Genomic DNA, 15815 nt, shown 5'->3' on the forward strand with positions numbered 1-15815 from the left:
GAAAAATATCACATGGAACTAATAGACATTTATAGTTCATTAAACACAAAAAAAGCAGAGTAAATATTTTTATCAAGTCACAAGAAACAGTCTGCAGAACAGACCATATGCCGAGTCAGAAACCAAGTGTTGGATGGCGCCTGGGGTTGACATGCAAGGTATGAAGCTATCCGCAGCCACTGCAGCACAAGTTAGATCCCCAGCCAAGGAGCTATGCACATGGCGCAGCAGACCTCTTCTGGGGTCAAAATAAGGGGGTTGCAATTGTATGGGGAATATAAAAATAAAAATAAAATTAAAAAAAAAAAGAAAAACAAAAAAGAAAAAACAAACAAAAAAAATCAGACATTATCACTAGTGCGTTCTATCAAAACTTCAAAGATGAGGGCGTCGCCTCGTGGCACAGCGGTTGAGTGCTGGGCTGCGAAGCTGCCCGCAGCCTCTGCAGCGCCGGATCAATCCCTGGCTGCTGGCTAGGGTCCCACACGGCGCAACAGACCTCTTCTGCGGCACCTGCTGCTCCCCTCATCAGTATATTTCTTCGTCAACCTGCCTGTTCTGTTCCCGGCTCTGGCTCTGGTGAACTCTCTCACCCTCCTGTGCTTCTGACTGCACCGAGTGCTTGCATAAATGAATAAATCTTAAAAAAAAAAAAACAACAACTTCAAAGATGAACAAAGACCTATCCTTCTCAACTCTTCAAAACAATTGAGCAACAGGGAATGTCACCAAACAAAGTTAATGGACCAACATTAACTTGATACCAGAAGCAGAGAACAACATCACAAAAAAGAAAGCTACACACCAATATCCCTGATGAACATACTTGCAAAATTCCTCAACAAAATTGTAGCAAACCTAATTCAATAAAAAGAATCACACTTTCTGACCAAGTGGGATTTATCCCAGCAACACAAGGATGGTTCAACATTTGAAAATCAATCAATGAGATTCTAGCTCATACCAGAAAGATGGCTATTATCAAAAAGTCAAGAAATAATAAATTTTGGTGATGATCAGGGGACAAAGGACCCTTGTGCATTATTGATAAGAATATATTTGGGGGCCTCCCCAGTGGCGCAGAGGGTGGAGCACAATGCTGTGAAGCTGTCAGCAGCCTCTGCAATGCCGGTTCGATTCCCGGATGGCCAGGGAGATACCCACATGGCGCGGCAGACCTCTCCTGCCTCGCCCTCTGCTCCCCTCAGCAGTGTATTTCAGTCAGTCTGCCTGTTCTGTTCCCCACTCTGTCTCTGGTGAATCCTCTCACCCTCCCGCACCTCTGGCCTGTAACCCAGTTCTTGTATAAATAAAAATAAATCTTTAAAAAAAAAAGAATATATTTGGTGTACCCACTTTGGAAAATTTGTTCCTCAAAAAAATAAAATAGGATTACCATATGGTCCAGTAATTCCACTTCTGGGCATTTACCTGAATAATATAAAAACACATATTCAAAAAGAGATATGTCCCCTATTTTCACTGCAGCACTATTTACAATATCTGAAGTATGTAACAACCCAAATCCTAGAGGAGAGATGACTGGATTAAGAAAATGTGATGGGCCTCCCCAGTGGCGCAGCGGTTGAGTGCTGGGTTGCGAAGCTGCCTGTAGCCTCTGCAGCACCGGTTTGATCCCCAGCTGCTCCCAGGCCACGGGAGGAGGGTCCCACATGGCGACCTCTCCTGCCGCCCGCTGCTCCCCTCAGCAGTGTGCTTCAGTCCTTCTGCCTGCTCTGCTCCCCGCTCTGGCTCTGGTGAATTCACTCACCCTCCTGCGCTTCTGACTGTACCCAGTGCTTGTATAAATAAAATAAAATAAATAAATAAATAACAAATAAATAAATAAATCTTTAAAAAAAAAGAAAATGTGATAATAATAACATCATTCTTTTAAAAATATATATATTTATTTATTTATGCACACAAGAACTGGGGTGTAGACCCCAGGTGAGGGGGGTGTGAGGATTCACCAGAGAAAGTGGGGAGCAGAACAGAAGGATCAACTGAAATACACTGCTGAGGGGAGCCACTGGCAAGACAGGAGAGGTCTGCTGCACCATGTGGGTAGCTCCCTGGCCTGCCAAGGATGGAACTCATGCTGCAGTGGCTGGCAATAGCGCTGTGTCTTTAACCCCTGGACTACCAGGGAGACCCTAATCACATCATTCTTAATGGTGAAAATTGAAAGCCTTCCCTTTAAGATCTGGACCAAGACAGGATGCGCACTCTCACCACTGTTTTTCAATATAATACTGGAAGTCCTAGCTAGAGCAATTACACAAGAGAAGGACATACAAAGAACTCACACTGGAAGGGAAGAAGTAAAACTATCATTATTTGCAGGTATTATGATAATATAGAGAATCATTAAAAGTCCATAAGAAAAATTAGTTAAAACAATAAATGAGCTTAGTAAAAAAGCCGTTTACAAAATCAACACGCAAAAATTAGTAACCTTCCTATATGCAAACAATCAGCCTGATAATGAAGAAATTAAGAAAGTCATCCCAATTACAATTGTACCAAAAAATTAAATACCTGGGAATAAACCAAACAAAGGAGGGAAGACCTATAAAAGGAAAATTATAAAACACTGTTAAAAGCAACAGAAGAAAACACAAACAAATGGAGGAATATTCCCAACTCACATATCAGAAGAATTAACATTATCAAAATGGTAATTCTACCAATAGCAGATTCAATGCAATTCCAATAAAAAATCCCAGCGTCACTTTTCAAAGAAATAGGATGAATATTACTGAAATTCCTGTGGAATCCCAAAAAACCTCGGAAAGCCAGAGCTCTCCTGACAAAAGGGGAAGAAAAGAGGTATTGCACTCCAGAACTCAAACTACAAAGCCATAAAAATAACAATAGTGTGGTACTGGAATAAAAGCAGACACAGACCAATGGAATCAAATTGAAAGCCCAGAAATAAAACCACACACATATGATCAACTAGTTATAATAAAGGAGCAAAGAAGAGACACTGGACAAGGAGATTCTCTTCAATAAAAAGTGCTGGGGAAACTGGACTGCCACATGCGAAGGAATGAAACTAGACGACTATCTCACGCCACAGAAAAACCAACTCAATATAGATCCAAGCCTTGAATGTAAGACCTGAAACCATAAAATATATAGACGAAAACATAGGTAAAACACTCCATCACATACACTGCAGAAACATCTTTGAGGACGCATCTCCAGAAGCAAGGAAAACAAAGAAGAAAATAAACAGCTAGGACTACATCAAACTAAAAAGTTTCTGTTTAGCAAAAGAGACAGTAACCAGGGCCTCCCCGGCGGTGCAGCGGTTGAGCGCTGGGTTGCGAAGATGCCCGCGGCCTCTGCGGCGCCGGTTCGATCCCCGGCTGCTCCCCGGCTGCTCCCCGGCCACCAGAGGAGGGTCCCACATGGCGCGCAGACCTCTCCTGCCGCCCGCTGCTCCCCTCAGCAGTGTACTTCGGTCCTTCTGCCTGCTCTGCTCCCCGCTCTGGCTCTGGTGAATCCTCTCACCCTCCAGCTCTTCTGACTGTACCCAGTGCTTGTATAAATAAATAAATAAATCTTTAAAAAAAAAAATGGGCAAGAGATCTCCAGTGGCGCTAGGGGTTAAGCACAGCACTATGAGGCTATCCACAGCCTCTGCAGCAAGAGTTCGATCTCTGGCCAGGGAGGTGACCCACATGGCGCAGCAGACCTCTCCTGTCTCTCCTGCTGATCCCCTCAGCAGTGTATTTCAGTGCATCTGCCTGTTCTGTTCCCTACTCTGCCTCTGGTGAATCCTCTTACTGCTCCCCCCTACCCCACTTCTGCACCTCTGACCTGTTCCCCAGTTCTTGTACACATAAACAAATAAATCTTTTTTTAAAAAAAATGGGCAGGGAGCCAAAAAGACACTTCTCAAAAGAAGATATGCAAATGGCCAGTAGTCAAATGAAAAACATAACTTATTAGGCCTCCCTGGTGGCTCAGGGGTTAAGACGCAACCTAAGACGAAGCAATCTGCAGCCACTGCAGCACAAGTTCAATTCCCGGCCAGACAGGGAGAAACACACATGGACCGACAGGCCTCTCCTGTCTCACCCACTGCTTCCCTCAGCAGTGTACTTCGGTCCATCTGCCTGTTCTGTTCCCTGCTCTGTCTCTGGTGAATCCTCTCACCCCCCGCATCTCTGGCCTGTACCCCAATTCTTGTATAAAAATGAATAAATCTTAAAAAAAAAACTTATTATCAGGGAAAGGTATATAAAAACCACAATAAGATACCACCTCACACCTGTGGGAATGGGCATATTAAAAAAAAAAAAAAAAACAGAAACAACAATGCTGGCAACAATGTGAAGAAAAAGGAACCCTATTACACTGCTGGTGAGAATGCAAACTCGTCCGACTATGACGGGAAGCTGTGTGGAGATTTCTCAAAACATTAAAAACAGATCTAACATATGATACAGAGATTCAACTACTAGGAATCTACCCAAAGAGCATAAAAACACTAATTTGAAAGGAACCTGCACTCCTATATTTATTGCAGCACTACTAACAATAGCTAAGATATGGAAACAACAATATACCCCAAAACAGATGAGTGGATCAAGAAGCTGTGGTATATATACACAATAAGACACTCTCAGTGATCAAAAATGATAAGTTCATGACATTTGCAACATGGATGGAGCTGGAGGGGATTATGCTAAGCAAAACAAATCAGAAGGAAAAAGATAAATAGCAGAAGGTTTCACATATAAGTGTAATACAGAAAAACTGAACAAAGGGTCAGGAAAAATCCACAACAGCAAACTGACCATAGCTCTGAGGCATACAGGGGAGGAGAGGAAGAGGATTCAAAAGAGGGAGGGAAGAGCACAAGGGTCTGTGGTGATGGATCATGGATGCTGTGATGGGGGGAGACTTATGGGGACCACACCTGGGAAAGAAATTAAATATTGTAGTAAAATGAGTAACAATGTTAGAAAATAAATTAATTAAAATGAAAAAAGAAACAGTGACATATATAGATAGATCGATAGATAGATAGATAGATAGATAGATAGATCGATTGATCGATAGATAGATAGATAGATAGATAGATAGATAGATAGATAGATAGATAGATAGATAGAAGAGTATACAGATTTTAAAAAAGGATGAAATCTTCATTTTAAAAAACATGGCTAGAATTTGAGGCAATTATGATAAGTCAAATGGAGAAAGACAAACACCTTATGAATACACACATTTATGGATTGTGAAGGGGAAAAACACATCAACAAACCTTTATACTCAGCAAATATCAAATCTTTATAATCAGACTCCCCCTTTATAATCCCAGAAAAATGGCAGTCACCGAAGAGGAAGAAGGGTAGAGGGAAGAGCTTGGTGTAGGATTGTGATTGCACTTTTGGTAGTGGGTGTGTGAGACATACAGTTGCTAGGATGAGAAACTGGACACCTAAAATCTATACGGTGTGTAAATTAATGTTATCTCCATGTTAAAAAAGGAAATTCTATCCAACCTATACCTGGTCAGAGCCCTTGACCTGAGGAGGCCTGGGAAGGACAGGAGAGGACTGTGCTGTCTCAGGAGCCCCCTGCACCTCCAAAGAGCCACTTCTCACCTGTGCTGCCCCAGCTTGGCCTGAGCCCCTCCTCTCTCACCTGGACACACACAGACTAGTCTCTCCTGCCACCCCCAGTCTGGGCCCCTTTCACCTGGGAGCTGAACCAGGTCCTGCTCTGCTCACAGCCTGGCAGGGGCTCCGCAGCCCCATAGTCACCCCCAGCCCCACAGGGTGACCCTTCCCAGGCCTCTGACACCCACTCCTGTGTCCCTCCCTCTCCCTCTGCACCAGCTGATCCTCACCCCCTCTGTCCTTGCACCCCTGGCACTAGCCAGCTCCTCACAGGCTGTTCCATCCATGGGACCCTCACCCCCAGCACCCCCTCCCCAGGGCTTTGCTCACATCCCACCATCTCCACTGACCTCCTTGATGGACATAGCTGCCCCCACCCGCCCCTCCCTCCCCTACTGCCCACCTGCTCTCAGCCTGTCCCTCCTCTCAGCCCCTCTGTGGGTGGGGGTGGGGTGGGTTGCTGCACATCCCCCTGCAGTGACCCTCAGGGCTAATGGCTGTTGCCATGGTCCCTGAGGTCCGGCGTGGGCAAGGAACCATGCGCGCAGGGGGAGAACAGCAAACTCCCTAAGATGCAGAGAAGCCGAATGCCTGCCAAGAGATAACGACCACCAGAAGCTGCCACAAAGATGATTAAAAGAAATGCTGACCACCTGGAACCTTATCTCGCTTTCTCAAGGCCCACAAACTTTATTCTGCTACAACTGTCTTTCTAAAATCTTTCCTTTTTCTGGTCATTGATTGCTAATTAAAAAACATACGTAATTTAATAATTAGGCTAATGCAAATGAAACATTACTAAACACTGTGTTATAATAGAATTGTTAGTTTAATAATCTTTCTATTATGTGCTTGACTTTAGTACCTTTGATATTAACTGCATTATAATATAAATTCACCCATGACAATTAATTATGAATAAACATGAGTAAGTAGTAGTAGTAGTAATTAGTACAACAAAAATATAAGAAAGAGTTAATAGCCTGTCTACTTAGGAATGTGGCTAGGTCCAGATGTATTTTGGACATAAATCACTGCCCTGTCAATGATAAGCTAAACCTATGAGCAAGCTGATTTCTTTGATGTTCACCGATCCTATGCCTTTAGAAAAAACATATATACTGGCCACTAACAAAAATAAAGTTGCACTCAGATTTACACTCTCCCTTGAAGTGTGTCTGTTTGTCATTTCTTTAACCGAATCCCTGACCACCCTGCGCAGTCTCTCAACCCTGAGACGGCCTCATCATCTACTGCTGTGCTGGTCCGCGACAGTGGGTTTCTTGTCTTTAGTCACTGTCTCCTGCAGGAAGCAGCTCTCTGAAGGTGGGGTCTATCTGTTTGTACACAGCACTGAGCACATGGCTGATACCCTATATATACTGGTGGAATGCAATGAATTAGTGACTCACAAGTGTTTCCAATAAAATAAACTCAAAGAATAAAATGAGGGGAAAGGTCTTTTCACATTTTTGACAGCTGATGTTGTGACACACTGAAGCAGGAAGTTTCCCAAGCCTGTGGCTTGGCGGAATCTGATGCTTAGTTTCTGTTGCTTTTCCAAGCCTGCTGCTGGGGGGAGTCTACCACTTTGATTCTGCTGAAGATGAGCAGTTGCTGGGTGTGCTGCACTGCTTGTCCATGTTGGTAGCCATGACATCCTTGAACCCCCTTCCCAAACAATGAAGAATGCTTATGCTATGATGGATGGGAGAGCAAGTTTCCTCATACAAACTGTATAAAACCTTGCCATTCTTGTTTTGGGGTGCTCAGCCCTTTGGGGAGCGATCCCACTGAGCCCGTCGGTGTGACAATTAAATTTCTGTCTCTCCACCTCTCAGAGTGCCCTCTGATTTCCCTGGGAAATTGCCCTAACAACACCATAAACCCCACAGTGAGCAATTGTCATCCCTCCCCGTCGTGTTACAGCTCAGTGACTGCTTTTTTTTTTTAAAAGATTTATTTATTTATGCATACAAAAACTGGGGTACAGGCCAGAGGTGTGGGGGTGAGAGGATTCACCAGAGACAGAGCGGGGAACAGAACAGACAGATTGACTGAAATACACTGTTAAGGGGAGCAGCGGGCTGGTGAGTCAGGAGAGCTCTGCTTCGCCATGTGGGATTGAACTCGTGCTGCAGGGGCTGTGAATAGCTTACAGTGCTGGGTCCTAACCCCTTGAACCACCAGGGAGGCCCAGGCTCAGTGACTGCTCTTAACTGTGTCATCACATGAGTGGTTGGGGAGCACCCCCATCTTTCTAGAGCCAGGGCCCCCACACAGCCATCCTTCCTGAAGGAAGAGCTCCTAGAACCCATGGGCCCCATCCACCCAAGGGAGGCACAGGAACTGGGAGGGACATACTCAACTTGGGACCCCCCGGGGGGCAGCTGGAGGAGGAGCAGCAGGGAGGGAAGGAGGCAGAGCACAGAGCTGGGGCAGGAACAGGGTGCCATCTCCTCAGGGCTGGGGAGAGACAGGGCAGGAGGCAGCCAGGCCCACACAGAGGAGCAGGGTGCCAGGAGCTCTGGGCTAAGGGGGGAGCAGGGCCCAGGGACCCCCCCACCAGCAGGAGCAGGGCCCATCCTGGTGACTCCTTAGGCCCAGAGACCAAAGACAGACCTGGCTCTCCTCAGGGCTTCTAACTAAAGACCATGAGGTTTATTGGTTTATCCCTTCCCCTTGCACCCCACGGAACTCACACCCCAGACCCTCTCTGCTCAGAGAACTTGGGCCCAGCACCTGGGCCTGGGGTGCAAACTGCCCCCCCCACCAACCATCATCATACCCTGTCACTCACCAGGACAGAGGCCCAGACCCAGGCCCCCATGAAGGACAGGCCAGTGCCTGCTTGTGATCCTGTCCCCTTCAGTGTGAGCAGGTGTCCCTGAGATGCCTCAGAACACACGACACTGTCCCCAAGGAGTCGGGGTCCTCCCAGGGGCCCCTGTCTTGCTCTGTCTGCTTGTTCAGTTCACCTGAAGGTCAGTCCCTCCCCAGCTCTGACATACCAGGGCCAAGGACAAGGTCCTGCCCCAAACACAGCAGGAGCCGGGTCAGATCCCCACTGAGGGCTTCCTCCTCCTCTCCAGCTCTGGGGGGGATTCCTGCCTCTGGGTGAGGGACCTGGTGGGACAGAACAGCAGGGAAGGGAAAGTGAGTCCTGGCCAGAGAAAATACCCACTGGCTGGGGGTTGGGGAAACGCAGGTGATGGTTCTGGGAGGGCAGATTCTGGGGACTGACTGTGAATCCCTTCTGGACTGAGCTACTCTCTGTGTGACCATCTTGTTTGAGTCTCTTAACCTTTCTGCCTCAGTTTCCTTATCTGCAAAATGGAGATAGTAACAGCATCTTCCTTCCCAAGGCTGGAAAAAGAATCACATGAAGTTGTATTGGAAGAGTCACGACATGTCATTAGAACAGGGTCTGCCCCAGTGAGTGTTACAGACACATTGTTGAAATAAGTGAAGTACAACCCTCAGTGAGGTTGTGCTGGGTCTTCTTAGAGCTGCATCATTTCCAGGGCCACCTCCCTCCCCACTCCAGCCCCATCACATCCAAAGCTCCATCCTTAACAGCCAGCTCCTTCCCACTTTCTTCTTGGAAGACAGTTGTCTTCAAAAAGAACATACCTGTTTTGAAAGGGGGAGACTTCTAGAGCATCTCTTGAAGCTTGAGAGGTTTCAGTGTTTCCAGCAGATCCCAAATCTTCCTGCAGAGTTTGAACCAGCAGTTAGCTGCTCAGGAGCCAGACTGGGAGCCAAGAGGTTCTCACAGATGAGAGAAGGTGGTTCCCAGGAGAGCAGAGAAACAGAACCTCTCTTGGGTTGAGGAGTGTCTGTAGAGACCAGCCCTGGGACCCTAACAAAGCTCTCCCAGTGCAAGGAGTCTCCCTTCTCAGATTATTTCCACCATTTGAAAGTGAAAGCTGAAATGCAATCCCAGCAGACTCCACCCTGCCCTCTGGACAGTGCATCCTGGTTATCAGCAGGGAAACAGCAGGATCAGAGGAGCCAGCAGAGGGTAGGGGCAGGCACCCTGACAGCCCTGCAGGCACAGGGGAGGCGCCCACCCAGCACCCACTGTTGAGCACCCACTGTGCCCCAGGCTGCTTGGCTCCCAGACCCAGAACTAGGGGTGAGTGTGGGCCATGAGGACTGACACTGTGCCCCGTATAGGGCTCTGCCTGTGCCACCCCAGTGGCACACCAGATGGTGACCACCCCAGTGACCCCATGGCAGCTGTCACTCCACGTGGCAGGGCCTGTGAGGAGCCCCCAAGGGAGCCGTTTTTCTCCTTCTCACAACAGCTGACCCAGGAGCCCCCACACCCTAGACACCAGGAGTCAACACTGGGCACCAGGAGCTGCCAGGACCTGTTCCTGCCCACACTGTGTGGACGGGGCCTGCGGCTTGTTCAGATGTTAATGTCACCCGAGACCTGGTCACAGTGACCAGACCCTCTCCCTCCAGGACACGGGTCACCAGGAAGGCCCAATTCTATGTCCCCAAGGAAACCATGGAGCCTGGGCCTCCCCTCCCCCCTCACATTCTGTAGTTTCCCTTCTCAGTGAAGGGCACCTGTGTCCCCCCAGTTATCTCTGCCAGAGACTCCAGGGTCATCTTCACAGTCCACTCCCCCAACCAGTCTATTTCCAACTGCCCAATGAGTTCAAGATATTTCTCAATCCATGACCCCAAACAGCACCTGTTCCAAGCCACACTCATCCCTCACCTGCCCAAAGCACCTCAAGTGACCACCCGCCCCACCTCCAGCCTCACCTTCTCCAGTTCATTTCCTTCCAAGGCCCTGACCCTCTCCAGTCAGCTCGTGTTAACTCTCTGTCTCATCCCTTCAAGGGATCCCCCTGCTAAAGGAGGGGCTCCCAGGCCTCCCCCTCCCTCTCTGACCCCCTCCCATTGCTCTCCTTCCCAAGGTGGGAATAAGAATTACGTGAAGTTATATTGGAAGAGCCACTAATGTCATTAGAACAGGGTCTGCCCCAGTGAGTGTTACAGACACATTGTTGGAATAAACGAAAGACAACCCTCAGTGAGGTTGTGCTGGGTCTTCTTAGGCAGGACCATTTCCAGGGCTACCTCCCACCCCACTCCGGCCCCATCACATTCTCAACTCCCTCCTTACAGTCAACTGCTCCCCACTTTCCTCTTCTTGGGAGACAGCTGTTTTCAAAACTAACATACCTGCTTTGAAAGGGGGAGAGCGTGTCTTAAAGCTTTAGAAGTTTCAGGGTTTTCAGCAGACCCCAAAATCTTCCTCCAGAGATTGGAGAATTTTTTTTTTCATTTCAGAGGCATGGAGTAGGGCATGAATGTAGGCACTACATATTGAAAGCTAATTCTCAAAGCCTCACATCTAATCTTAACCCCTTTAAGGAAAATATTGATATAATGTTTGATGAAACCTCAAGATAGAGCCAGTTGCTGGTTTGTCAAAGGCAACTGTGAGAGCGACACCTAGTGGATTTACAGACTCTTCACACAAAGAGGGGCTGGGGCGGGGGAGGAGAGGGAGCATTTCCTCCTGTGTGCTGCTCTACATTGCCCCCACCACAGGAATTTTCCATGATCAAATGGACCCCTATATTGATGTTGGAAGGTCTTTTTTTCCCTCCACCAAAACACCCGTGTGCACGCTCCACCCCCTCTATTCTTGAAATGTTCAAGAATATTTAGTGCCCATAGTTTATCATAGTTATAAAATTTGACATCACCTAACTACAGGACACTAGGAAATGTGCTTCATGAACAATGGTTCATGAGCACCAAACAGTGGGATACCAGTCAGCCATTAAGAATGGTCTTGGGAGGGCCTCCCCTGGTGGCTCAGCGGTTGAGCGCTGGGCTGCGAGGCTGCCCGCAGCCTCTGCAGCGCCGGTTCATTCCCTGGCCTCCGGCGAGGGTCCCACAAAAAAAAAAAAAAAAAAAAAAAAGAATGGTCTTGGGAAAGATGGAGCTTCCATATGTTCCAGGAATTCCACTCCTAGGTATTTACCCAAAGGACACAGAAACAGTAATTCCAAAGGGTACCTGCACCCCTATGTTTATAGCAGCACTGTTTATAATAGCTAAGCTTTGGAAACAACCCAAATGCCCAAAAATAGATGACTGGATCAAGAAGATGTGGTACATATACACCATGGAATATTACTCAGCATTCAAAAAAGATAAACACATGCAATTTGAAGCAACATGGATGGAGCTAGAAGGGATCATGCTCAGCAAAATAAGCCAGAAAGAAAAAAAAAAAATACCAGATGGTCTCACTCATAGCAGATATTTACAAAACCTAAATAAGGGACCAGGAAAAAAGACTAATTATAATAAAGTAAAAATCAAAATCAACAAGCAACTACAAACCAGAGACACACTGGGGTGGGGGAGGGCAGGAGGGATTAGGGTCAAAATAAAGGGGGTGGGAATTGTATGGGGACTCTAACCAAGATGAAAATGCATACATTGTACAAAAATGAAAAATGATGTAAAAAAAATATAAAATTAAATAAAATTTTTGAAAAAGAATGGTCCTGGGGGCTGCCAACACGGGTTAAAGTCTCAGTGCTGTCAAGCTAAGACCAGCCAGTGCTCTCCAGCTGCTCCCCTCAGCAGTACATTTCAGTAGGTCTGCCTATTCTGTTCCCCACTGTGTCTCTGGTGAATCCTTGCACCTCTGGCCTATACCCCAGTTCTTGTATGCATAAATAAAATAAATCTTAAAAAAAAATGATATTGGCTCACATGTCTCCTAGGGTGACACACTGAGGACATGACATCATTTCTGTGGTTTTCCTGCCAAAAAAGTACATAAACTATAGAAATGTTAGACATACCTAAATTTAAGAATGGATAAAAAATAACTTATCTGGATTCTTTAAAAATGTCAATATAGGGGCCTCCCTGGTGGCACAAGGGGTTAAGACGCAGCACTATGAAGCAATCTGAAGCCATGAGTTCAATCCCCCACCAGGGAGGTGACCCACATGGCACAGCAGACCTCTCTTCTCTCACCCGCTGCTCCCCTCAGCAGTGTATTTCAGTAGATCTGCCTGATCTGCTCCCCACTCTGTCGGTGGTGAATCCTCTCACCAAACCCCCCACACCTCTGGCCTACATCCCAGTTCTTGTATGCATAAATAAATAAATCTTTTTTTTTAAGTCAATATAATGAAAGACAAAGCAAATCAAAGATGCTTATCAAAGGAGCCTGAAAAGACACACTAAATGCAGTCGTTGATTCTGAATTAACTCCTGAAAAACTCATCAGAAAGGACATTATGGGCTATTAGCAAATTTTGAATATGGACTGTAGATAGTAGTGCTGTATCTAGCTAAGTTTCCTGAAATGATGGTTGCACAATGGTTACGTAAAAGACTGTTCTCATTCTTAAGAAACTCACACCAATGTATCCATGAATAAGGAACATCTTGTGTGAACTTTCAAATGGCTCCAGGAAAAAAGAAGGTGCATTTAAAGAAATAATGATTTTAAAAAATGGAGTCAGATGGGATCAATGGGTGACCCCAGTGAAAGATATCAAGAATTATTTAGTATTCTCCCTCTTCTGTGTGTTTAAAATTATCTAAAATTTTGGGCCTCCCTGGTGGGCAAGGGGTTAAGATGCAACCTATGAAGCTATCTGCAACCACTGCAGTACAAGTTCGATCCCCAGCCAGGGAGCTACCCACATGGTGCAGCAGAACTCTCCAGTCTTGCCCACTGCTCCCCTCAGCAGTGTATTTCAGTCAATCCACATGTTCTGCTCCCCAATCTGTCTCTGATAAATCCTCTCATCCCCACACCTCTGACCTGTACCCCAGTTCTTGTATGCGTAAATAAATAAATCTTTTAAAAAATTATCTAAAATTTTATTATTAAGTTTCAATTTATATGAGTCAAAATGTTAGGGGGAAAAGGATGTCCCAAAGCAAATTCCATATAGGCTTTGTGGACTCCACCCCCACCCCAGGTCAAAGCCAAAGACACTGGGAACTCCAAATCCCATCACCACCAAAGGGAAGGTGGCTGGGACCTGAGGGTGGGGTTAAGCAGCCAGGTGGATACAAAAGGCAGACACGTGGGCTTTGGGGATCCCCCATTTTTGGCTCTCCGCCAGCTCGCAGCGTCCAGCCAGCTCTGAGAGTGACTTTGGGTTTCCAGGTCGTTGGATCGGGTAGGACGCATTAAAGACTTTATTTCCCTATTTTCTCCCTGAGTTGTACATTTTCCTTATTTCTTTTTCTCTTGTAAATAAACCTTTTATTAACCCTTTTGTGTGTGTCTGTAGTGGAGTATTCATAAGTCCCTTTAAAGCGCGCGGGTGAGGACCCACAGCCAGGAACCCGTTTAATATCGGGGTTGCTCTATAACAGCTTGGCGCCCAACGTGATTTGCAAGTTTCACCCGTGGTTGACCAGCCCAAAGAAATTTTTCTTGCGTTGGTCACCATAAAAGCGCATTAGGTCTGCAGGACTCGCAGTGAAACTCTTTTTTTCACGTCTTGAAAAGTTTTTTTTTTCCGCGCATACAGCTCTTGTGGGTGTGGTTTTGACCCAAATGTGGCCTCAACCATGAACTTCAGCAGTTTAATCCCTAACTTGAGTTCTTTCAGTTTTTTTCCGGCCTTGAATTTAAGTAGCCTTTTTCCATTAAATATTACCACCAGTTTGATAAATGTAAATAATTGGATTAGACCTAGCTTATGGCACATGATTTTAATTCTGTATACATATGTGAATGGTTTACAAGCCATCCCTTTGCAGTCTGTGCTTCTGGGTGTTTTTTTGGTAATGTGCATAGGCACCATGTGCTACATTCTTGTTTCTATGAGAAGTAGTGGTTATACTTCACATACTGAGAATGTGCTGCAACAAATTCAAGCTCTTAACTTAGCTATGAAACAACAAAATCAGGCTTTTGAGTCAGCTTTTCAAAGCGTGCAGTATCAAGTGCAACAACAAGATCAGGCTTTTGAGTCAGCTTTTCATAGCATGCAGTATCAAATGCAACAACAAAATCAGACTTTTGAGTCAGCTTTTCAAAGCATGCAGGATCGAGTGCAACAACAAAATCAGACTTTTGAGTCAGCTTTTCAAAGCATGCAGGATCGAGTGCAACAACAAAATCAGGCTTTTGATTTAACTATTAACAGTGTGAGGGATGAAAATCGTAACGTTTTTGAGTCCGCTTTTAAAAGTATGCAGGACCAGATACAGGCCACCCTCCATAAATGGGATATGGCGCAGGAGAAGGCTAGGATAATGGTGCAGAGAAGATATAAATGTTCTCCTTCCCATGGGGACTGCAGAAGGGCAGAGTTAGAAGAGGAGGAAGAGATTCATTTGCTAAATACCTTAAACTCATCGGGACAAAGGCCTTCTCCATGTGAAGAGGCCCCTCCCGCACAGACTCCTGAGGCTTCAGGACAAAGGCCTTCACCACGTGACCAGGCCCCTCCTGAGGCCCCTCCTGCACAGATTCCTGAGGCTTCACAGCCTCCATTGCCCTCCAGGGAGGTAGTTATCATGGCGTCTCCTCCCCACACTAGGAGCGGCACCCATTTTGGCAGTAACGACCGCTCTGTGGCAGGACAGTTTCCTCTTCGCCAGCTGCCGATAGGTGGCGTGAATGAAGAGGGGAGACCTGCTGGGTACTTTTGGTCGCACCGTCCTTTTTGCACCGGGGACCTCCTAACTTGGAGGAACTCTGTTCCCCCGTACCGGCAGGCTCCTAAGAGGATGGCGGACTTGTTTGCCTCCGTTTTTCTCTCCCACTGCCCTAACTGGGCAGATATACAGTTGATGTTACAAGTTTTACTAGGTCTAGATGAGCGGAGGATGGTAGTGAGGAAAGCCAGGGAGGAGGCTGCACGTCTCCGCCAACAGGATAGCCAATCCCCAGAGCCAGAGATTGCTGTCCCAGAGGTAGATCCTGAATGGGACCCCAACAATGGAGGAATGGGGAAGTTGAATCTGTATAAAAAATGTTTATTGGTAGGACTGGAGCAGGGAATCCCCAAACATAAAAATGTTAACAAATTATTGGACCTTACACAAGGGGCTAATGAGGATCCATCAGAGTTCCTTGAGAGGATTATTCAGACGTATACAGACCACACGGATATAAATCCGGATGCCCCAGAAAATGCTCATTTG

Source organism: Talpa europaea, assembly GCF_964194135.1.
Source record: "Talpa europaea genome assembly, chromosome: 2".
NCBI lineage: Eukaryota > Metazoa > Chordata > Mammalia > Eulipotyphla > Talpidae > Talpa > Talpa europaea.